Here is a 26,316-nt window from a genome sequence, read left to right on the forward strand (position 1 = left end):
AGCTGTGGGCAAGCTGCTGCTAGTACCTAGTGGGCCACAGTGCTGCCAGCCTCCAGACAGAGCAAGAAGGCTGGCAGAGCAGAGAGCCCCTCCACATAACCTTTGTGAAGGCCTGGGGCCAGAGGCTGAGCCTGTAGACGTTACCTTCTGCACCAGGAACCTGCTCACATCCTCTGTTCAGAGCAGTGGTAAGAGAAGCAAAGGCTACCTGAACAAGTACTCAAAGGCTACACGAGTACTTTTAGTACAGAGTACTAAAAGCTGCCTGGAAATTAAAATTCACAACTAAAGAACCACCAGCACATTTTTGGCCATTTGCCAGTTCTATTTGGGTGAGAAAAGTTTCTGGCAAAACCTGCTTTCCCTAGCCATGAAAATCCCTTTCTACATGGTAGGAAAGAAAGTACACAAAAGGCTGCACACCCCATACGCTTGATATGCTGAAGCCCAGAGTAAAACAAAAGCCCAGCTTGAAGCAAGAAGCCCCAATGCCCTGAAGAGGTTCAGTAATGTCCAATGTACATGGCACTGTCTAAAACCCTTCAGCCCATTATAAACTTTAGCCTCTGAGTAAAAAATTTGATTACTGATTTTAAAAGAATCCACAGGAAATAATTACACTCTCTTAGCCACCACCCACCTTGGAAAGAAAACAAAGAAGAGACTTTGATACCTTTTGAGAAGTCTTTCCACAAATCTAGGAAATGCCATGGACTTCCTAATTAGCGCTGGCTTGACATTGGATGGTCTCATTTTTGACAGTTTCTCTCTTCCAATACTAATCCTACGTCATTCTAAACCATACAGTAAAGCTCTCAAACTGACTCAGTATCAAATCCAGTCTAGTGATCCATAATGAAGAGCTATTCACAAAAGAGCTATTGCTCTAGATTTTTGAATGTTTAGAACTTCCTTACGTCTCTAAGAGCGTAGTTCACAATTTGGCAGGGGACAACATGATTGAAACTTGATTTGCGTTAGACTGACATGCAAACTAAGTTAGCAAAGTTTATGGTGTGCTGTATGCCATTCTGTTCAAATAACATGAGTTCCTGAAGTTTTCCTCAAAGGAACTATTTCTATTTTGCTGATTAATATTTTATATGATTTCTACTGCCTTTATGGCTATGGAAAGGGAGTTGAAAAGAGGCAGTGAGCCTTTATTTTTCTTAGGAAAGTGAGGGGATTCAGAAACATCATTATTGCAAGCCAGGAGGCATAATCTAGTTGATACCAGGGCTCTGCCTCCTGCCCATCAGCTTGACCTTCGTTCCCAAACACTGGGAGGTGAAAGTGGTGGGGTGGGCATGTAGGGGAAGCCCACCCTGGGCCAGCCCCACCACGGTGGGGTAGCAGTGCCCACCAGACATCCTGCTCCAGGCTCTCCAGGGAGCATCTGGTTGCATGTGACCCTCACTTAAACTTCTCTGGCAGGAGTCAAGCAGCACCATAGCTAACATGGACAGAGGAGAATGGAGAGGGAGGGGGGGGTCAGGCAAGAACCAGGAAAATATCAGGCCATTTTTTACAAAAACTTCTGCCTGCTTCCTGCTAACGATAGGCTGTATGCATTTGTTTATTCATGCACGCAGATGATACATAAATTACTACAAAATTATAATGTTTTTCCTGACTTCTGAATGTTTGCTGTTTTTTAAATATCAGTCTGTTGTTAATTTTTCCCAAAAATTATTTCCCATGAGCTGAGGCACATGTCAAGTTGGGTGCAAGACAGCTACAAGAGGAATGTCCCAGGCTGAGTGTAAACTAAGTATTTGCTGCACAGGTCTGATGGTACTATAGTGGCTTACATGGAGGACTGCAATCACAAGATGCTAAAAGGAATTGCTGCCTTACGAATGCAAAAGGTAGCACCCACAGACTTTGTAACCTCCCAATTAAATCTGCACATCTAGAGGAAGACAGCTGGACTCAGCTGCTTTGGACCTTTTTTTATTGATGCACAATAAGGGAAGAAAAAATGAAGCTTCTTTTACTCACCCAACCCAGGACTGACATATTCTAGATTTAAGCTTTAAATTTGCTTTCTATTCCTTACAATTCAGTAGAACAGGAGGTGCTGAGAGAGAGCCCAATCTACCCTATTACCAGACAAATACCTTGATCATTTTGAAGTATCACAAGTAGGTTTCCAAGACAATAGCAGAGGGCTTTGACTATAACTTTTTCCTATCAAAATAGAAATACTTTATTCTACTTTCAATCATAGCAACTCAGATTAATGATAGGCATAAGTTACCAGTTTTAAATTCTTATTTTAATTATATTACATTACACATGGCTCTCCAACACAAGGTGTCTTTCCTTTTCCCCACACTGGGATGACCCTCAACAGTTGTTTTGAAAGGATTGATAATCACCTGAAAAGGAAGGAGTGCTTCATCTACCATCTGCCATTGCTTTCCCTCTTGGTCAGTGCACAACTAACATTGGCACAATCCACAAGGTTTTCAGTAAGCAAGTCATGGCCATTCAAGTAGGCATGGCCTTAACTTAAAGTTTTGCTTCTCACTAAGATCAATAATAAGCCAGAGACTAACCTTGACATGATTTACTTTCCATTTAATTATATTCAAGAAAATTACTTAAGAGGAAGCTCACAAACACAGATAAAAAAGTAAAATGTTATTGCAGAATTTTTCTCTACATAATCCAGCTGTTTTCTTCTATGTTGTTTCCCCCTTGAAATTAAGGAAAGCAATTGCTGACTGTTTGCCAGCTACCCTACCCAAACAGCTAAGAGAGAAAGAAGTATATGCTGAAGGACCAAAGGAAATGAGAATTGCATATTCTGAATTACCTGTCAAATAATCCCAAAACGGGCCTTAAATTAAAACACATAGAAAGCAAAATCACAACGTACTGAATGCTGATGCTCATCAGCAATGTATAACACAACAAAGGAAATCTTGACTCCCATTCAAGAACCCATGTCCCAGATAGTGCAAGGAGTGTTAATTAAACAGTTATATATACACCTGGGTTTCTAGTCCACTGTTGACTTTGTCAGAAGGAAAGCATAGGGCGTAAACATTGATGGCAACTCTATCCTGGTTTCCCTAAATGGAAAGGGCTATTAATCAGGATCTTATTGAGTCTATTGTATGGAATCCATCAGCACTGCAAACATGAGTTATACACGCTCTTCCTTGCCTAAACTCATTAAACATCTATGCTGCGTTGTTAGGTAGGGAATACTTCCCATCCTACCACCACCAAGGTCATCTGAGCCTCTGTTCCTGCAGTATGGGAGACTAAGAATGGGAGCTTTTGCTCTGGTGCAAAACTGCACCTCACATGAAGTATAGAAAGCTGTAATGCTCATTTGTAGAAAATCATTATGTAGAGAAGTCCCTGGTTACATGATGAACATATTCACACTTGTTACTACAGCCTGAAGAGGATCTGGGTCACTGTTTTCCTATCTGCATCTCAGTCTTAAGAGAGGCATGAGATAAAAGGCTGAAACTCAGTCTCCTAAGTGGGACTGCCTTGCTTCATATTTTAGAAGATTAATAAATTAGTAACTAGTAGTGTATTTTTCTCCTTCTTTCCCAGTTACATGAATGCATCTAGTGCCAATATCCAACAATCAGTCTATTCAGAAATAGCTTCACAAATTTTTTTTTAAATGTCAAGAACACAGTAGCAACTCTACAACTGGAAAAATCACACATATTCTACATCCATATGGTAGAATAAACTCTTTTCATCCATCATAAACCTTATTTAGGCACAACTCAAGGCATTGTGTCAGAAAGCAAGACAATATCCTCTTTCCCACACACTGAAAGATTACAGCAGGGATCCAACTAATGGGACACTTCTGTCAGCCCCTAGTGACCTGAGATCCTCATATGGAGAAAAAGAAACTCCAGGTGCTTTGGTCTAGCTCTCACCAAATGCTGTGTTGCTGGAATTCTCCAGGGCATACAATATTGTGATGTTAGTGCATTTGTTTTGCTTCAGTCTCATGCTTCCAACCACCCAAGAAGTATATTAACACAAAAAGAAAGTGTCCTAGCAGGTCTTCAGCTTATTAAAATACCATTTATATGAAAGAAATTGGCTTCAGATTTTTCTCCTTATGTTCTTAAATATACCCTATATACAATATAAAGCTCACTCACTTCTTATAATAAAACTTAAGCTTTCCCAGCCTCCAAAATTTCTGCCTACTCCATCCTTTAGTATAACAGACAGCACCAGAAGTCACAGTCTTGGTTTGTCTCTGTTAGAGCCATATCTGTTGACTAATATACTTCATTGTGTGCACCTCCCCATATTTTCTGAACTTGTTTCTCATGTTTCTTCCCCACTTATACAGGTCTTAATCAAAGCTGAGAGTTGACCATTTCATGTCTTGAAAACCGCAAAATCCTTTTCTCCAAACACCAAATATGAGTTTTGTCCTTCTCCATTCAGGATATTACCAGTAAATTCATCTTTCTGGCTCATTTTACAGTTAGCTTTAAATCTCTAAGCATTAAATTACGCATAATTAATTGTATTTTTACTTCAAACATTCTGGGAAATTCTGCATAGTTTCATCTTCCTGTTCATTCAGAATTGACCACTTTTTGCTCTGCCAGTAACTTTCCAGCCTATCCGTCCTACAAGCACTTCATTTTCCACTTCCTCCCACCAGCAAGAAAAAGGCTCACAAAAAAAAAAGTATATCATGAATAATCTTCACATGCATTCACACAAACCTTCTACTAATATTGTTTTGCACATTTCTACACCTTATTTGTAAACAAGTAGGAAAACAAAAACCTATTACCAGCACTGATTGACTTCCATGCTATTCTTGACCAGTGTGTTCTAAACATCCTATTTTGCTTCCTCCCCTACAGCACCCTCTACTCAACCCATGACACTCCTCCCTGCTTGCTTCACATGTTCACTATCTATTACTTTTCAGGAACAACAGGCTAATAGCATAAATTCAGTACACATAGAAGAATTTTGAGATTCAAAATTCTAAAGGAAAAGATAAATAATAATTTTGGCTTCATGTTGCTGGATATACAGCTATTTTCTCTGAAACCTCTGGTTTAAAGTTAGCTGGGCATTCTAGTATTAGGTTAAAACTTAAATTTATTTTATAGATAAATCACCCACTTGTATATATCCCCACAGAGGTTAAACACACCATGGTTCCCCCCCCTAGTTAAAGCAGGGATCCATTTCCAGGATCTGAAGGCAATAATCATTTAACAAAAGCAAACAAACAAAAAATTTGTTCTTGTCTGGATAGAGACAATGATTTTAAGAGCATCTATTTACAACATGGCTCAATATAAATAATTTTTCATAATTTCTTGTTTAAGACATAGTTCAACATTCAGTGGAGTCCAAATTAGTACTTAAACACAGTGGGATGCAAAAAAGTCTGGCTATTATTGTAACAGAATACAGAATCGTAAGTAAAAAAAAGTCACAGCATGGAGAACATAGCAAGAAATAGAATAAAACTTCTGATCTTCCTAGGCAAGGCTCTAAACCCCACAACATAGCTGAAACACTGGCAGAAAACAGGTTGTTGTATTTTTAAGAAGTAAGTGTTAATATGCCAGTTTGATAGCCCTGAAGAAAGACAACTTAAAAATGGAACACGGAGTCCACCAGTACTACAAGCCCTGCTTGGCATATTACCACTTCAAGTTAATTAGTTTGTGTGGTAGATAATTTTATAAGGAGAATAAAAAATTTCACATTCTAATCATTAACCTCTTTGCCGAAATTACTCAGATGCTGGGATATACTAAATTATGGAAGGAGACAAAACATTCTCTTAAAGAAAAAAAGAAAAATTAAAAATCTAGCTTCTCATTTATTTCATCTTGGATTTTGGTATCAAAAAAATAACCAACATCTTTTACTATCAAGTGATGAGAGTGCATGCTAAGGCAAATATAGAGAGGCAGTGGTACAAATAGTACCTGAGCTCTGATGGGCAGAGGATATTTGTCCAACACCCAAAAGATAGTTAAAGCCCATTCTGATGTGAGGATGATTGCAATATAAAATTTAGTCTAAAAGTAATTAGCTCTGGCTACAGTTAGAGTCCATGCAAATGTTTTGGACTGTAGAGACAATAAAAACCATTGAGCAGATAGCATTGCAGAGATTTAATGTCCTAGTAAATATGGGCAGTCCCAGTAAATACAGGCATACTGCAGATCACACTGCTCTGAAAATGCATTTTTTAGATGGAGATATCACACTGAGCCCCAAATCTGCCCCTCCTTTGCCTGCCTAAATGAACCCAGGGTCCATATTACAAAAGAAAAAAAAAAAAAAATCCCAATTAAAAAAAGACAGAAGCAGCTTTTCCCACTGAGCCCCCTCTCTCAGTCCCGCCTTCCCCTCAGTTCCCACACCATTTGTGGTGTCCCAACCAACAGGTGCTAAATCTGGTCATCAAGACAGTACAGGAGGCAGGGAGTTTCTTGCAGCTCTTGCAATTTCAACAGGGCCTCATAATGGAAAGTCTGACCCTAGAGCACAGGTTGAGTAGACTTCTTGCTAGAGAGTGGCTGCAGGTGTTCGCATAGGAAGTGCGAAGGAAATGTTCTGGCTGGTCTGTCTCACAGGAAATGTTCTGAGTTTTACCAGAATTTCCTTCAAAGTGGTGAAGCTGCTGGGAGTTTGAGAGGGAAAGGCCAAAGCTGTGCTGGGGAACAAGGGCTGAACAGGATAAATTATGACAAACCTCAGCCACAGAGCAAATTTATCCATCCTCTCAGATGGCCAGTCAGCCAATGAATATGTATTTAAAACAAACTGAGGGACTGAAATCTAAATGAAACAGGTTTGAAATCTGAAAACCTGGGTGCAGCAGAGTGACTACTGCCACTTGGGCAGACCCCTCTTCCCCAGGGCCAGGTGTGGCAGCAGTGCTGAGCTGCAACACTTGATCCTACCATGGCACTAGAGGCCCCAGGCAGAACCAAAACACCAAGAGGCAGAATTGTCTCCATGACATGTTGAATGAAATGGTCCCCCTAGACACAGAAGAAGTGGCAGGGAAATGTCAAGCCACCCAGGTGCTTTTCAAAAGTCAGACTAAATCCAGATTGGTTGATCCTCCTGAACAAACTTAGATTAGCTTTCTGGTTCAAAATGGGAGTGCATTTTCAAAACAATGGTCCCAATCAACCACATTCATTGTACTTACATCCCAACCACTGAGCAGTCTCCCAGGACATTGACAGCATTCCTTTCTCATGAATCTAAACCAGAAGAACTCCATGACTGCACCCAGTGCACTCCAACTAATAAGAGGTATTTAATCCTGGGAACTAGGCATTATTTATCCATTGTCTGTAGTGAAGCCCTGCAATGTTTCTAGTGCAGGCCTTACATCTTCAGAAGCTGCTGTTTTGTTCCAAAACTCTTCTCCCTCTGAGTTGGCAGGGTTTGGTTGGGGCAGCGCTGCCACTGAAGCAAGGTTCTGTCACCAGGCTGAACCTCTGGGGTCCCTGCCACACACCTTCCCTCTTAACAGCTGCAGGAACAGCTGGCTATGAGCCAATATTATTAGCTCTCTACTGCATTAGAGCAACTGCATAGCCTCAAAATCTGACTTCTCCCTGAAGACAATACAGCTGCATTCACACTACAAGCACCTGGTTTAATAAGTCCTAGTAGAACTCTGCATCATTGCCTCTTTCCCTTCCACTCTTACAGCAAAACCAAATCTTTTCCCCTCCCCCTCCTCTTTCAGGCTGTCTTTATACTACAGCCATCTCATCACATCGCCTCTTTGCCTTCATCCTCCCCTAATAAATTACCCCTAACAAATTGAGTATCAATTCACTCAACCTCCATGTGCTCTTGGTCTTAAAAGTCTCTAAAGACCACAACTCACATATGTTGGTAGAACTTATCAGCGGTTGCTGGCCACAGCCTCCAAAGGCTGCAGTCTCCCTTGGTCTGCTTGTGCCTCAGCAGTCCTTGGCACACCAGGGCTGAGGCCACCTCATCTCCCCACAGCCCCTACAGCCATCCAGCCAGGAACAGATAGGGAGAGATAGAATAGAGTAGATAGAGAAGAGATCTTACTGTTGCAAAACTCAATTCCACGGTTTTCCATAAAAATAACCATAAAATGCAGCTACCCTGAGTCAGTTGTTCACTTTCCACCAAAAAATAAAGATAAATATTGATCCTGCCTTCATAGTCCCTTAACTTTCAGCAGTGCAGTTCCACACCTTCCCTCACAGTAATGAAACTTGTCAGATGATTTCATCAGCCCCTTTAATTCACTAGTTCAGCAGAAAATGATCCAATTTTTGCTAGGTATGTATCCTGCCAAATTAGTAAAACAAATTGACTGACTGAGGCTGAACAGTTGAGTCTGTGGCACTCCCACTTTTAGGAAAAATATGCTGATAGATGGTTCCATCTCTCCCTCCAAACTGCATATTTCCCTGACATATTTTTTCTGGGCTTGGTGAGGCAGGGTTCATACCTCAGACAGTGCTTGATGCAGGATCAGGGCTGGCGATGACAAGACAGCCTGATATTTTCTTTGGTGCAGTTACATAATACTTGTATGTATTGGTCCTTTTATGTGCTTGTCCCCCTATCACCCATTGACCAAATATCATCAGAGCATATATTTCCCTGTCCTCTGTGACCTTCTTTTCATACTGTGCTTATAGAGGATTTGCCTTTTTTATAGGCTTTCTGAAACACTTGCCTACCCTCATCATGATAAATTCTTCTTTCACAGAGGTATATTTTTTCAGCTCAGAGAATCTCTCATTTTCCATGTAAGGTAGGTCAGCTTTATTTAGCATGTTGTTCCTCCAGCCTGCTTTATTCTCATTCAGTGGACAGCCATAGGCTCTCATTCATTGTATGAATTCAAGAGACAGAATGATTTAATTTAATTGTGAAGCTTTCTATATACTTCTTACCAGGTACCTAAAAGCTTCACAAAATTTATGCTCACAAAGTCTCTATAATGGAAGAGGTTTTAATCCTGCTTTCAGGAAGACAAGCAAAGGCACAAAAAATTAAAAATAAAAGTATGACAAATATTGTGTTTCTGACCTAAGATGTGACTTTCCAAGTCACATGTTTTCCTATAGTAGATTTTTTTGTTCAAAGCCCAGGCTGCTGCTGATTTGAGTTTCAGCTGTGAGCACTTGGTAAGCCAGTTCTTTGGGTTTCAAATCAGGATCAAGAAAACATATCAGTGTGACAAAAGTTTAGCCTAAATTAACTGGTCAGCATTCTACAGAAGCTTTGTAGAAGAAGCAGAAACACAGGCAAGGACCATTCTGAATCCAATCACCTAACTTATGAGCTTTTTTTAAAAACATTTCAGTACTTGCTGCATGCTTTTCAACTTCTGCTGCAGAGGAATGATGGATAGATACTACAAAAATCTTCCATCCTTTTTTGCTTTCACTCATTTAGCACAGATCTTTCATGTGGGCATTTTGAGGGGAGGAAAGAATTGATAAGCACTATAATTACAGACCATATTAGAAAACATTCATGTAAAACGACCAGTTAAATGTTAATTCTAATGCTTTCTGTCTTAGCCAAGGTAAGAAACCAGATCCTAACAGGGACCTATAAAACAGGTTTTTTAAACAATACACATAATTTTTTGTTGTTTATCCTACTTGAGGTAAATCGAGATCCATATCTCTAATTTATCCAAAAATAAAAGGTCGATAGTAAAATGTTTCGTACAATGTGGGTTTGATGCAGGTACGTGCATAGGAGCTACAAACCAAATCCAAAGAGCAGACCCAGCAGACACAGTCTGGCCATCAAGTGAAAATAAATTTTGATGCTGTGAAATAGGCAGAGGACTGATTTACAGTATAAGTGACTTCTCTTTAGTAATCTGTGGATTATCAGTATATAATAAATCAGAATACATTTTCATATGAAGAATATTAGGTGATAATATATAGAACTACTGGCTGCCAGCAAGGGGAACAATTCATCATTTTTATAGTGCATGGTTACTTAATACATAACTGGCTATCTCAATACCTTGAAAATCATAAATCTATGCAGAGTTTGTGTTTCTACTTAAAGCTTTCAGTTCTGAATGTGCATTTACCAGACAAGATAATTATAAGCTTTTGATTAAAAACAAAATCTCAATCTTACATGACTCCTGGAAATTTCCATTATATAAACCAAAGAGTAAACCAGTTTAAGTTGCTTAATAGCCTCTGTAAATATTAATCTTCTAGTTAGCAAGAATGTATACTTTATTATATCCAGATATAGAAGAAAACAGTTATATATGTGGATTTTTACAGTAAGAATACTTGAGGTTCAAACAAAACAAAAACAAGAAAAAAAGCCCAGCCCCAAATTCTCTGCATCTGCCTCTTCATGATAATCATCTAAAAACTGGAAGTGACATTAATGACCTAAAAAACCAAAAGTGACATTTTACTTGTACATTGTTCCTCCAAAGGCCAGAATTCACTTTAACAAAGGAAAACAAATGCCTGTATCCCTCTTCAACAGCCAGCAAAACTACAACAGGCTTTAAATCCTAGAGATTGCTTTTGTCTTATGACTTTAGGGCACATCCCTCCTTCCTGTCCATAGACACAGCTACAGATTTAATCCATTTAGTCACCATTTAACAACTCATTCACTGCCATCTTTTGGCATCCAACCTTGATAGCTTTAGGCTGAAACTAGAGCCATTTTTTGTTGACTGTCACTATGCCGGCATGACTTTTCTCTCAAGTGTTAATTATTTGGCTTCAATTTCAGTTCCTTCCTAACAAAACGATACCAACAGTGACACATCAATCTCTTGTTATTCCCATCTCCAAACCAGTTTAAGTCACAAAACTTCTTCATCCGTACAAACCCTCCAGAACAGACAGCTTACTAGCATTCATTTGCTTGGTAAAGCTTCTCATCAGCTCTGAGGAACTTTTTCACAATTTCAAAGAAATCTCATCTTAAGACTCCATTATTTTTTCTACGTATTGCATGGGTTAAAAAGCAGAGGTATCAAGTTACAAGCACCCCTTTAAAGCTTATCAGTACTAGAAGTGAAGTTGGAAAAGGACAGTCTCATTAGGCCAGCTTCACAAAACTGGAAAGTTAGTCTTTGCTTATAAACAAAAGAATTTCAAAGATATACACGAACTTAAAAAAAGCATAGCTTTCAAAAAAAAAAAAAAAAAAAAAAGCCCTGGCTGAATACATGAGAGGAAAATGGAGGTGGTACTCAAGAGCAGAGAATGGTGTTGGATAGAAGCAATACAGTGATTATCTCCAATAAAAAAAGAAAAAACTAGATAAGTATTATATATGGCTAAAGAAGGAATAGTTAGTGGCACAGTACAAGAATAAAACATTATCTCAGAGTAGCACATGACACCTATTTCAAAAAGTCATAATCAAGAGGCTTTCTGTAACTTGGAAAAACTCTCTCCTTACAGGAGAAACAACCCCCCACAACTGAATCAGTTTCAGGAAGACCCTATATAGACAGCTTTTTTAAAAGAGGTTATATGAGGAAGCAGAGCTAAACATTTAGGCAGGCCTAGAGACTGGCTACGTAAAGACACCACATTTATAGGCACAGAAAGAGTACATCAAAGTACTGTCTGTGTGGATTTCCAAAAGGTACTCAACAAAGTGACTCACTACAGGCTCTCAAGAATAATAAACAGCCAGCAAACAAAAAAGAATTCTTAGATTAAATATATGAAGGAGAGGGTAGAAGAAAAGGGTTTGGACAGGAAAGAGATGTCATCAGGGGATTTCTGACAGTAGGTGAGGTTGGGTGTTGTGCTAGGAATTCAAATTCAGTCTGGTAAGGACTCAGGCTGTCTTTGCAGCACACAAAGTTACACAAGTGGTGATGTATTAAAATGGCAGCTAAATCTCAGTCGACAAAGTAGCATTGTGAAATAACATACATAGAAAAAATTACCCTAATTTGCAAATACAGTGGTAGGTGCTGAGGTGTACATTATGAGTCAGGAATGAGGCCTTGTGGGCTTCATAAATAATTCAATGCAAACCTGTGCTCAGTGGTGTAGAAATAATCAAACAAAAATATAAAACAAACATAAAAACACCAACTAAACCAAATTAAGTACTTTACTTATTTCTGAGAAACTAGAACCAGCAAGCACTCAACCCTACTCTAATAAGGATATTGAAGCCAAAATCTAAGTCTCCTCTACTGGGAGGAAGCCCACAGCTCATCTGTCTCTCCTCCTTGTAATGGAAACCCTCTGGTCACTTTTCTCCTTTGTCTCACAAGCAGAAAGAGCCATATGATTCATAATTTCCTCATTCAAGTCTGATCTTTGCTGATGGGTCTGCTTGAAGGCACTCAAACACTCTACCAACCACCCTGTTTTACCTGCTGAGGGAATAGCTCTGTTGGGAGTGCACTGAAGATCCTTTGCTGGCTCCCAGCAGCTAGAAATTACTGTCAAGTTCTTCAATAAAATTAAACCTTGAATGTGTTTTATAATGTCTGTTCAGAAACACTCCTTATTAGAGAGGTTATTTTAAAATATATGTCAATCATGTTAATACAATTGGAAAAAAATGTTTCAACGTCTGTCACCTACCTTTTCCTAAATACTAATTGCATACAGGTATTATTAGACATGCAAGAATATTTGACTTCTCAGATATTTGGCAATTTTTTTCAGAAGTCTACATTTTACAAGGTGCTCTTTCAAACCTCTTATTGAATCAGCAGGAGAGCACAGAACTACCAAAATGTTTGTTTCTTCAATTCTTGTAACTTTTGTATCCTGAAGATGTATACAGACACAAAAAAGGGAACAGGTTTCCCTACCTGAAGGCAGCTATTTGTTTGGTGCACTAGGATTTAGATATGTTCATTTATATTACCAAGAGCTAACTTCAGCATCCATAAAGCAGCATAATTTAATGAACAATCCTTGCATAAGCAAGACTTTCCCACAAAACTTGATTGCTCTGGAACACAGACAGAGGGTTACATACTTATTGTATAGTGCATGACAGAAAAATTATTGTAGAATGGCAAGAGAAATCCATAGGTCCCATATCCTAGGGCAATTCATGACAATACTAAGCTTTCAACCTGTCAAAAACTTATTTTTAAGATACGTTATTGTAAGATACAAAAATAACTGAACATTACCTACAGGGCACTTCAGAAACATTGAAAGAGAAGAGAGTTATTCCAGGAATGCTCCTGTAAATGTTATGTCAGAATCTTGAAAGATATCCCAGAAGTAGCTTTGGGTACACTGCTGATGTTATTTCCTGACTAATTAAGGATATATGCTTTCTCCCAATGGGATGAGTGACACAGAGTGTTTAGCTAGGTCTTGCCAGGAAAATGAAAATACATGCCCATTTCAATACATCATCATCTCTTCCTGGAAGTATGCTTAGTCACCAAGTAAATTTGCACAAAAGCAACAGATAAGCATAGGAGCATTTTGCTGCACTTTGGATCTGCAGAATATTCTGGTGTAGTGTGGGTTTCCACTCATCTCAAAGTGACAACACTCATGTTCTTCTCTAGTTTTTTTACCATCCTTTTTCTTCTTTAATAAAGAGAAGAAAATGTAAATTTAAAATAAATTTTTTAAAATCCATAAAAGCAGGTGTGCTTGAGTAATCTTACTGCAAGGCAAGAACAGACATGCATATTACTCCTGCAGGAGACAACTCAGCTGTGAAAGATAAGAACTGAATTCTTCCTTTACGCTGGTCACAGCTCTCCAAGATTTTGCAGCCCATGGCTGCAGAGGATGGATCAATCATAGAAATGATAATTGGAAAAATCTTCTCAAGAGGTTTGGTCCAACTCATGGCTTGGATAATGTTGGGCTGTTGCCAGTACCGGATCAGGTCAGTCACAGCTTTACCAGCCAAATCTTGAAACCATCTGAGGGGATGAAGCTCTCCCAGTCTCTGTATAACCTGCTCTAGTGCTACTCCACCCTCCCAGTGAAGAGGCTGCTTTGTTTGGGGTTTGTTTTGCCTGCATGGGAGTAGAAAGTACAGAAATGACACAACACAATTTAAAAAAACCCACACTACATATGCTGCATATCCTGATGGTGGTGTCAGTCTGTCTCTGACTTGATGTGAATGAGGAAACAGTAGTGGCAACTTACAACAGGAAAGAGCACATGAAGCACCAGTGCCTTGAGAGAGCACCAGTGAGGAGCAGGGTGGCAGCTAACAACGGGAGGAAGGAGTTGAACTCTTCTGCCTTTCTTGCAAAGCTGCCCCTGTAAGAACAGAGAACTTTCCCTTTTGTTACACAGCCCCTGGTTATTCTTGAAAGCAGTCTGCCTCAACAAGAAGGGTTAAAGCAGTAGATGACATAGAACACATCCCAGTTTGGAGCCCCTGAGCTCAAGTGGGTCATGCAGGGTTTTGACTAAAATGCCTCAAGAAACTGAACAGTAGTGGGTGAAATTCAGAGTTGTCATGGGCTGAGATGGTGGCAAGGTTTAACAGCACAAAGCTTTCTCAGTATTTGAATGCAATGGGGAAATGTTCCAAACATAAGTTTTGTGTCTAAATTCACTATTATTGCAAATATTTGTTCACTGCTCTTGTTTTCTTTTCTAGATTTGAAACCAGTCTGACAATCAAATCTCCCTAGATACTGCTGGCTGAGCCTTGGACACAGGAATGTCAGCCTGATTCACGCTGCCTGCAGCCCTCTGAGCGTTTCCTGGTTCAGAGAGACCAAGCAGCCCCATTCTGACAGTTTCAACGGGAGGTGTCAGCCTGCTTCCAGTGCTTTCAAAAGGCATTCCATCATTTCATGAATCATAGCATTGGGTGGAACCTCTGAGACAGTAAGACTATGAACATCATCTCACAACACCATTTGGCTCAAAGACAGGGGAGCATATGTGCATTCTTTTCTACACAGATTTTGCAGGGGAAGTAGGGAAAATCATGCTGGCTGTAAGATTTTCCTTAGTTTCTTTTGCAAAAGGCTGGATGATATTAACAGGGGACAAGATGGAACTGGTCAGCCACAGATTGCACACCTCGACACAGCTTAGCTCTGCTTTAAGCTTCTGCACGGAAGAGTCAAAGTCACTCAGTCATGGGATATGAAACCTGCTAAAGCCCACTAAGGCCATTAGATTGAAATAGTTGCAATAAAGCCGTCTCAGTTAATTGATTTTTTTTTCCTTATGTTGAATTCTTCTGATTTTTGTCCTCTCGTTAGCAAATCAAATGAGCCTGTGGGACTGCCTAAGTACAGATTTTAGCCTACAGACATAGGATGACTCACCTACAGCTTACCATGATGCATTACATGACAATCACTGAGATGAAATTGATCTGCAACAAAAAACTTAAGTTGTCAAGCCCTATACTGCAGGCTGACTTGACTATTTAGAATCCTAAATGGCACTGAATATTCTTTATACTCGAGCTTATATTTTGGAAAAGAAGTTGAAATCTATCAGAGGTCCTGCCAAAATTGTGACCCATAGATTCAACTACCACTTTATCTGACTCTTCAGAATAGTGTTTCTGAGTTGCACTATGAAACAGTTTTAAATATGTAAGTATATATAAAACAGACATACACATATATACACTATATGTATATATATTTTTTTCAAAAGGTTTTATTTGGTAGCTACTACTTCACTTAATTCAGTCACTGCCCTCCAGGCTCAATCACACTCTGGTATTTAACCTCTTCACACATGGGGAAAACAATAAATCCCTAACCACAGTACGTTCTCATAAGGAAGAATGTCTTGCCCTCTGAAAATAAAGAGCAAAAGTGATTGAGGAGCAAAAACATTTTTCTACCTTGCCTAGATTGTTCTACATAAGGTGCATATTAAAATTCTTAGAGTTTACAGATCATGTCATAAGAGAGAAATAAATTACTTTAGCTGGCTCAAGTGTCAACTGCAAATGAATGAACTTCTTTATTTGTAGGTTTAAATTTAAAATAGAATTTATTTTTCACATTAAAAGGACATGTGTTCTAATTAATTCTTTAAATCAAAAGATAGCAATGTAAAAACTTTTTAGTGGAAGGAGTAAACACAGAAAATAATTAATAACTCACCATTTGTGAATTTGCTAAGTATTTTTTTAAGTATTAGGCTGAGCTCTGCACAGTACTGAATTAAGACAACTTTGTTGACTCAGAAGATGCCTAGAGCACATTTTCTTCAGTGCTAAACTGTATTTATCTACATGGACAAAAGAAGAGTTCTCTTCTGGTGACACAGGCACCGAGGAAGAGGTTGCTACCTCTGTTGAGGCAGTTTCCCTCTTTGTAAAATTTTTTGCTTGAGGCACCTGGGCAGACTGCACAGAATTTTCACTATAGATTCATGGAGTAAAAAACAGGTGTTTTCTTTCTTTCTTAAGCATGGATAACTGCCTCAATATCTCTGTCTACACAGAACTAACCCGGTCTCAGCATTTGTATTTATACCTCAAAGGAAGAAATACTCCACAAGCTGATAAAATTTGTGACAGGCCAGACAGCCATAACATAAAGCCAGTTCCTCTGGGGAAGTCAGAATTCCCTTCTTCCCCAACTTTGTGTCAGCTTCCCTCCTACAGCCCCCTCCAAATCTCTTTGCAATCAAACTTTCCAGGGCTCTGCTAACATAGAAAGCGCATCCAGGTACATCCTTGGAAGTGATCCTTCACAGAACAATGAAATAATTATGAATCACTAGCAGGCACAGAAATTATGGCCATTTCATGTTGTGATACTCCATCTCCACAAAAAGAAAAATCTAGGTTATTTCTGCCGATGGAAAGCCAAGATTGCCAGGACTACACTAAAATGTTTAAAACAGCAACTTTAAACACAACAAATCTGCCTCCTCTCCTCTATAAAAAACAGATTGAGGTGACACACAGATCTTACTCCTACCTATATTGTGCTGTACTGCTTTGGCCTACATGAGTTAAAAATAAAGCAAGATACAGCTTGGCAACCAACTTTATTTCTATTATCTGATATTCTTCTGTTCACAACCTGTATTTAAATACCATGATGAAATTCAAGAAAAAGTTAGGGACTGTGTTCTTTGCTACATCTGGCAGTGAAATGTAAGAACAAAGCCAAGTGAACAGAAAGAAGAACTGCCAAACTGAAAATGTGTTAACCAAAAGGATTCTACAAAATGTTGGTCACTTACTACAGACCCTGGAGGAAAGTACAGTAGATTTCTGCCATACAGAGCAAGGATGAGTCAGAGCATTGGCACAGTGATACTGGGAAAGACATCTTTGTAGGGAGTGGAATTATACAGCTTATCAAAACCAAGATATAGATATTTCTACCCCCACCATCTATATTCAATCATTTGTTCTTACCAGGGGGAAAAATAAATAAATAAACTTATGCATCAGCTCTTTCTCTGCAGAGCTGTAGTAGCAAAGAAAATAAAGGTAGTAAAATATAAATTTCTAATTCCTCTATTAGAAACACAATGCTGCTGTTGAAAAATATAATTAAATAATAATAAAAATAGAAAGAGTAAAATAGCTTAGAAACTCTAATAACTAGTGCTCTAGATATAAAAACATATAAATGCTATTAAATTGATTTTTTGTTGTTGTTTTGTTTTAATCTGTAGAAGTATTCATATGGAAGACCATGAATGTTTACAGAATTTGATTGGAAGAAATCCGAGTTTCAGAGTTTTGATGCACACTGTCTTCATGATCTTGGGAGGCTTCAGAGGCATATGTATTCTTGTGCAGATGGCATTTCTTACTCATACCAATAGCCCCTTCTTTTCATATAAATTAAAACATTCACAATTGTGTCTCTGCAGCACAAATCATCCATTCCATATGATGCAGAACATTAAGTCATGAGCTCATGACGCTTCTCTTCGTGTATCTCTACTTCCCCACCTCTTGTCCTGATCCAACTATGTCTGGGTGACCTTCCACAGAACCATCACAGAAGGGCTTTAAAGATCATCTTGTTCCAACACCCCCCACCCCGGGCAGGGACACCATCCACTAGACCAGGTTACTCAGAGCCCCACCCAGCCTGGCCTTGAACCCTGCCAGGGATGGGGCATCTGCAATTCCTCTGGGCAATCTGTGCCGGTGCCTCACTACCCTCTGTGCAGTAGTACCTATGTGTAGAGGACCTGGCGTAAGAGAAGGCCAAATTTGGTTGGCATATATCATTCTAGCAGCAGCTGATAACATCTTCTGTTTGAATAGTTCACCTTTGTAAAAGGCACTAAAACCAGAGGGCCTTTTTACGTAGTTTAATGCGTTCACGTCATCATTGAACATGCAAAATGGAAGTGGAGTGAACAAAAGAATCTTTTCCATTTCCCTGAAGCTCCAAGACATGGAAGAGGCAAAGCTGGATTTTCTGTCCTTTACACAGAAGAGAAGGAAGAGAAGAAGGAAATTTGACAGTCAATCAAGAAGTTGCACTTCATGACTGACTGTCAAATGCAGGAGTCTCTTTAAAGAAGATTTTACTTCCTGGTTCTTTGAAGAGCTGTAATGCACAGAGCTGCAACAGTCTGAACTTTCTACTCAACACAGCACAGAGGTTTTGTATGTGTGCAATAGACATACTAACAAATTCTAACATGCCTGGCTAAAACAAATCGTGCTTCCAGGTAAGATTAATCTTTGAATAACTTGGCTGCCCTTGGCAAAACGTTCCACATTTGGCAACAGCGCAGCTAGAGTGTCTATACACAGGCTGGATGCTGGGGCCTCAGCCAGGAATTAGAAGATGGAAATGATTAACATCTGGTGCTCACTAGCATTCACCATAGCCACTGAACAGAGGCTGGTGCATCTCTTAGGATAATTACATGTGCTGTAACTGAATTAAAGAATAGACATGGTGACCCTTGTAAAATAAACTATGAAGTTGCAGGTCCTGTAAACCTATATTGCTCAAAATGGGTGAACTGAGAAGGCCACAAGGACTAGTGTTATTAAGGTACGGGTAGGAAACAGAAAACTAAGCACAGAAACATGTGGCAATAGTTCAGTATAGCTGCAAGCAGTCTAGGTTTCAGCAGTCTGGGCTGATCTCAGCAATTTTTTTTAAAATTAATTTAAAACACTTTTGGAGAGAGCAATGATTTCTGCTGTTCTGCTGCAGCAGGTCCTAGACCCATTTACGAGAAACATGGATTTTAATATTCATGTCTTCTTTTCCATTTCATCTCGACAGTTTAGTGATTCTTCCCCACAAGGTGGCAGAAAGACCACACAGTTGACCAATAATGGTTAGACCAAACCTCTGCCTTGTAGCAGAATTACCACCTTAAAAGTCCTACCACCCAAGCAAAAGAAATCCTTAAAGAATTAATTCTGTGTTAATTGGAACAGTGCAACCTATCCATCTGATATAACAAAGGTTTAAGGAAGAAGATCACAAACAGGAAAGATTAAACTGCTTAGTCATCATGACCTACTCAAACATTATTATGCAAATGCTAACCAGCAATACCTTGGCTATCTGAGTGGAAATGGATATGGAAGAAATTTGGATAAGAAAGAGGATCATATTTTAATACAAATAAACCCAGCCTGGAGGGCGATAACCTGATGTTGGATGAGCTTTCAAATAATAAGCATTCATTTAAAGAAGCTTAAGATCAGGTTTTTAATACATAACTTTCAAGATGGTTAATGAGGGCACTCGCCACGTGGAGAATGCCCAGCCTCAGATCACGGGGCTGTGCATCTGGCCATGGAATTGGGCAGCAATCGGCTCTGGAGAACAGGGCTCTCCTGAGCAGGGTCACCAGGAGTGGTGGGGGACAGGCTGGGCAAAGGTTGCCTGGACAGCCAGTCATGAGAACCTTCCAGCAGGACCAGGATCCAGGGTATAGGCAGGAGCAAGACATGATCCTGGCATGAAGCAGCTCGGGATGATGGTAACAGTCTCTGCAGCCCCGAGCACCTCAATCACCCCTTTCCATGCAGGTCAGGCTGAGGAGCCCTCATGTACCACTGCAAGGACAGAGGAGCCAGGGCTGAGCCTGAAGCCCTGCTGCCTGGCCAGGGCCCTGCTGTGTGCCACAGGCCTCCTCTTCACAGAAGAGGTGTAAGGGACTTCTCTAAACTAGTGATTCCATCTGCGCTCCTCTCCTGGATTCCCCTAAGTTGGCTGATCCCAGTGATGCACAGCAGAAGCAACTCTTGCCCAACGCTGTATTTTTCAACCTCTCCCCTTTCAGTATCTCACTTGGTATCCACCTGACACTGTTTGCTTTTTTTACAGCAGACAAAAAGACATGCCACATGTACATTAGGATCCTTCTCTACCTCTGTCCCAGATCCTCCAGCTTTTCCTACACCTCCAATCAATAAATTGCAATTTCCCCCTTGAGGATCAGCATTAGGAATAATCCTCACAAGCTCTGGAAAGAGCTCCAGCCCTGGCACACCATATGAGTAACTGGCCTTATAAGAGGCTTGAAAAACAACAATTTAGGAAATACCTTTCAGTAGAACTGACTGCTGTAGTTATTTCAGAATAAAATAAGAAGCAAACGATAACATGAAGTCAGGGCAAAAGCCAGTTAAAGCGAACAGAAGCATTAAAGCCAAGTATATAGCACTAAACTGTCATGTGCCAAAAAGGCTGGACAAGACTTTGAGTCTTGATAACAAACATTCTCTTCAACTTCCAAAAACGCTCATGTTTTAGTAGAAAAAATATTCCAAAGTCTGTTCAAGCCAGAAAATCAAATTAAGAAAGCATTTAAAAATCAGCTTAAAGTGATTAGAATTTTTGTAAAGTGTAGAAAAAGGGATTTTTAAATCATTTTTGCTTGTCAGGAGGAAAGTAGATCATTTGACTGAGAATGTTGCCCACACACAAACAGAACAGCTACAGGAAGCCAGGCTGTGCTATGTGACAGCTCCAATGTCCACCACAGTGCCATAGATACTGCAGCCTCAGCAGTGTCACCCCTCCCTCCTGCTCCAGGCCTAGAGGTCAGGAAAATAGGATTGTAAGAATTTAGCTGGCCATTTCTGTGCCTTTTCCTCCCTTCTACAATGAGCTGAGCTGGACCCAAGTTAGAAAAAACAATTCACTGAAATACATTAACATGTTAAAGCAAACTTTTTTGTATCTTTACTGCATTTTGGATTTTCAGTTTAAAGCAGCCAGAGTCTCCAAGGTAATTTAGTGGAGTTTAAGAATAGCTTCTGTTTATGCCAGTGAGACTGTGCATCCACAGAGACTTTGCCCTAAATTTATGAGAAGCCAGGGCACGTAACAAGATTCTCTTCACAAGGAAAAAAAAACCCCACATTTCAAGTGCTTCTATTTCATGTATGAAAAAGATTAAAATTATGACAACCTTTTCCATAACTGAAGCTAGAGAAAAATATTATCTTAGAGCTGAAATTCAGAAGATAGGTATTTGTCACCACAATCGTTCCCAGATCTCCACAAAACCTCAGGGGAGCTGCATCCCTACTCTCACCTGAGAAGTGATGGAGGTGGTGTATCACATTTTCTTCATCTGGGCCTCTCTGATCTACTTAAATTGTCTTCTTTTTAGGACAGGAACAGATGCTGAGGGTTTGCTTTTACTTAATAGAAGAAGCCTCATAGATAAACATCAATAAAATGCCCTGCAATACCTTAAAATTCTTGCATTGAACCACTTATGGAACCACAGAGGGGAGAAAGTGTCAGGCCCCGCACTAGCTGTTGACTGAGGGGGTTTCTTCTCTCACCTTGATCTCTGAGAAGATTTTTATCTGAGCCAAAAAGGAAGAGCATCTGAGCCAAGTGTACTTTTTCCATGAAGATGTCATCCCCAGGGTATGCTGGATTGGCATTTTTGGGTTGAGCCAAGCAGGGTCAGTTCTGATCTCCCTAGCCCGTACTGCAGTCTCCCCTCGATAAGCACCCCCATGCTCTGCCAGGTGCATGATTATCCTGCCTTTAGGCTTTCACACTGCCAGAACATGGGATATGCAGAAATGAAGCAGGACCCCGGTTTTTCTGTCTTTTTGCTGAGATCCTGCAGTCTTCCTAAGATGCCTGGTTTCAGTGCTAAGTACTTGAGTTACTTGTTAAGAACAGCCTGCTCCTCCCCCAGAAGAATGTGCCAGAGGAAACCCTGCAAAATTTTGGGTTGGCTATACGAAGAAAAACCTACTTTGCTATTTGTTGTGGTTAATGGATCTCAGGCTATGACCAAATAGGTAAAATGAAGGTAAGTTACTGGAGCACTACACACAAGGAAGGCACTTTGTTGCCAAGCTAAAGCACCACTGGTTTCATACAGCCATTACTGCTTTGGCCACTCCCTGCAAAACTGAGAACAGTTTCATGCACTTTGTATCTCTAACCCAGCAGCAATGATTTAGTATCACACCTAGATAAATAGTATGAAGCCCTAAAAACAAGGCAGTCAAGAACCTCTCTTGCAGCTGTTTGTTTTCATGGCATGTTCACAGGTGATTTATCCCAGATTAACCTGTTTAATTAACTAAATTTGGCAGAAATATCATAGCTATGTCTTTCTTACTCCATGAAACCTTATCTGAAGTGCAATCAAGTTTGTAGTTCTTTAAAAGAAAGTCAGAACTGTATCATAAAATGTAACAAATTCAATCAGTCATATAAAAATATGAAAGCATTTATAACACTGTATATTCATTTGCTGAGAATATTATATGAAAAAGGAAGAATTTAACACAACCAAGAATTTAGCAGGTTTTATAAAAATCGCACAAGTAAATCTGCTCAATGTCCTTCATCCTCAAGGATATGTTGCTCATATCCTTAGTCAGTTAAGCTCTAATTGCACTGTAGTTTAAGATGGAAATAACTTACAGATCTCATCAAATTTACGTGACTGCAAGGGCTGTCAGAGAAGATGTATCAGATAGTAAGCTGAGGATATATTTGTTCTTAGTAAAAAGGCCAAGCAAAAAAAAAAAAAAATAATCTATCTTCTTCCTACATCCATCAGCTGAGGCGAGAACATATAACTGGTTTAGAAGATAAGCCAATAACTAATTCAGTCATGTGGAAAGAGCTGCCATGCAATCCCTCCCACCACCCACAACATTTTTCCACCCACATTGTTTGTGCTGCTGCACAATCCCCACCTAAACTTTTAGAAACTGAAATTCATCTCTTGGCAGTCCTAAATCTTTGTTGTTTCAACCCACAATTCTTTGTTTTGTTGGCAGCCTAACATGTTAATGACAATGAAATCTCTACAAGCCTAATTCAAGACCTTCAGATGTCCACAGCAGCAGTCACTTGAAAGGGAATCTATCCTTATTAGAGGAGAGAGGATTTTCAATCAATAACTGTCAGCTGTACATTTTCTTAAACATGCTGTCAATGGGATTTTTCTCCTTCCTTATATCAGCCAAATGCTTTTCATACTCACAAATGTGAGAGCCATTTAGTCACTCCATGCATCTGTTTGGATTTTAGTTTCTTCAGTAAGAATGCCAACAAAGAGGCCAACGTTGACTGTGATTTCTGTGTTATCTGCATACGCATCTAGCAGAAACTGTATTGAGACCATAAACTCATTTCCTATTCTGTAGGTCACTGAGCAGCTGCTGGTAATGATTTTTGCTCACTAATGACCTAGGTTATATTTGAATCAGTGCCCTAGAGGTGAAAAACTCTGTATTCCATTACTGATTCCCTGAGTCATAAAATCCCTTGATAATTTTTTCCTAGCTGACTTTTGCAGTATTATTTATTATCTTATAAAAATTCCATGTTCATCAATTACCAGGAAAATACAAAATAAACAGCTGCACATATAAGAGATGAAAGTATTTACATCAAATGACCCTCAAAATGGGGCAATACAATGGAATCAACACCATATAACAGTCAAATGGGTCGGAAGTAAGAGGCTTGTGACCCACTGAAAGGAAATACTCTGTCAGGAGAACAGAACTGTATAACCAAATATACAAATAATGCATTATTTCTGGCATAGTAAAAATAGCTACAGTAAATGAATTATAACCTTGGCTTTTAACCCCATTCTTAGGTAATATTCCAACATATATCACTTGCACATTTAAGTTAATGTGATCACTTCCTTGTGGGTCCCTTCCAACTCAACATATCCTGTGGTTCTGTGAACTATATTTCATCTAGTAACAAATTATACGTATCATTTGCCACATTATGACCTCCCATGTGCTGCATACACAATACTCCTGATGCCAATGCGGGATTAATGAAGAGAAACACCCCAGCTCTTAGGAGAAAAAATTTACTGTGAATCCTAAAAACCACGGACTTTTGTAGGAAATGTAGCAAGCTGCTAAAGAGATATGTAAGCGCTTTAGCATCTCAGTGTACCAGCACTCTTCAAATATTAGACTCTTCCTACCTGCTGTGCTTGACTTCAAAATTCACCACTGCCACGGGGGTGAGGGGAGTCTGTTTGCTTTTTCCACGGCTGCACCACATGGCTTTCACTTTCATCAAAACACAGCAAAAGTGTCACAGGGGAATCATTCCCTTGGCTGCCTTAGCGCTGCTGATCTTTGACCTCTGAGGGAGATGGATTCCAGGCACACTTCTGCCTGACAAGTGAACCGTGTAAAATCTTGATGAGGTGTGTGTTTTGTTTTGTTTGATTAACAAGCCCTAAAAATCGAGGGAAAGCTTTGTCTAAGGAAAAAAAAAAAGCCCACCCTATCCACGAAATTTACTGACCTAGAACAGTAAACTCTGCCATCTACATAGGTAAAAAAAGCACATTAGTACATCAAAGTGGCATTTTAGAAAGACACAGAGGGCAACAGCTACGCGTGCAGACCTTGTGGCAAAAGAGGAAAGCTTAGAGCCATGACGTCATAAATCTCAGCAACTCCTGCAATGCACTGAGCACACACACGCAGAATAATGATTCTGCTCCCTGGAGGAAAAAGCTTAGGAGCAGGAGGAAAGAAGAGATTATTTTTAGCTAAGGGAACCCTTTGTCTTACAGCATTAAAAATCCTTGAGTTGGCTTCTCACAATAGCAGCTTTGTGCCGTGCTCTAGTTTTAACTCATGGGGTGCTACAAAACGTAACAATTGCAGAGTAATGTGACACCTTCTAAAGTTCCTATTTGCTTTTACTTTACACCCTTTCGTCTCCGATTAAAAATTTGCGTACATAAACGTTTTAGATTTTAGCCAGAAAATTCAAAGCTGTTGTTCTTATTTATTACCAAGTTATACATTTTCATAATTAAAACAGACCTAAGTAATAGGAGCAAAAAGCAACATTTATTAGAGTGGCGAGTTTAAAGTGTAATACCTGAAATTAAACTGAAGGTCCATTCCCATTTGAACACTTTATCTTGTGAGACACAGATCTCCCTTTTCCTCTAATGCCAAAGAAATTTGATTCTACATCCATTAATAATCCCAGATGTCAGCCACAGACAACATTTTCATCAATCATTGCATTAAAGCACTGACCAAAAGATATACCTATAAAAGAAATAAACACACTTTCCACTACCTTAATGTCTTTAATGTGTTTTCAAGATTTTAAGCCGTTTTGCTAAAGGCTACTTTTAGAAACATGAAGAGACAACTACATATACATCTCGGCTGTGAGAAATTTGATTTTGTTTCACAAAGAAAAAAGAAACCATATAACCTATTTTAGCCGCATCTTAGATACTCCCAAGTACCACATTACATTTTGTAGTACACCTGACTGTTGGCTTGGGCTAGTTTGGACCAGCTTTGACCTGGTCTCTAGTACACGTGGAAGAGCTGTGACTGCCTACTTTGCTCCATGGGGTAGCCTGGTATAACAGGGTATATCTACGTCACACAAATCAAACCTGAGGTGAGCTACCCACACAGCCCCTGAAAACATTTATTCAAGTACCAGAAACAAGACAGACAGTGCAGTATTAGTCTGACTAATAAGCAGGGATAATTAGTCTATATAGAAGCTTGTACTAATGAATTTCAATGAAAATGGGCTAAATCTAATTACCTAACATTTTTTTCTGGTCAAGAGCACATAGACAAAGTGTTACTATGAATTTTCTGGTCCACAGTAACTGTCCACACATTTAACCTTGCAGTGCAACTCATACCATGTTCGTTCCACAGCCATACCCCTAGAAGAGGCCTCCTTACTGCTTGTTTGAATGCTGAAGAGAGAAAGAGGAAGACAAAGCTACCTCAGGTGATCTTTTACATTGGAACACAGCTGGTGAACAGAAAAACCCCACACACTGCAATCATCACATCAACTGTTCTCCGCTGCTGACTTCTGCTTAGGAC

The 26,316-nt window shown here is 39.5% G+C and overlaps 1 protein-coding gene across 1 annotated transcript in view; it reads right to left on the reverse strand.

Annotated features, from left to right (window-relative positions):
* AKAP6 (A-kinase anchoring protein 6) overlaps positions 1–26,316 on the reverse strand; it is a 288,990-nt gene that overhangs the window by 261,122 nt on the left and 1,552 nt on the right. The window lies entirely within an intron of this gene.

Source organism: Hirundo rustica, chromosome 6, assembly GCF_015227805.2.
Source record: "Hirundo rustica isolate bHirRus1 chromosome 6, bHirRus1.pri.v3, whole genome shotgun sequence".
In the NCBI taxonomy this organism is placed as follows: Eukaryota; Metazoa; Chordata; class Aves; order Passeriformes; family Hirundinidae; genus Hirundo; species Hirundo rustica.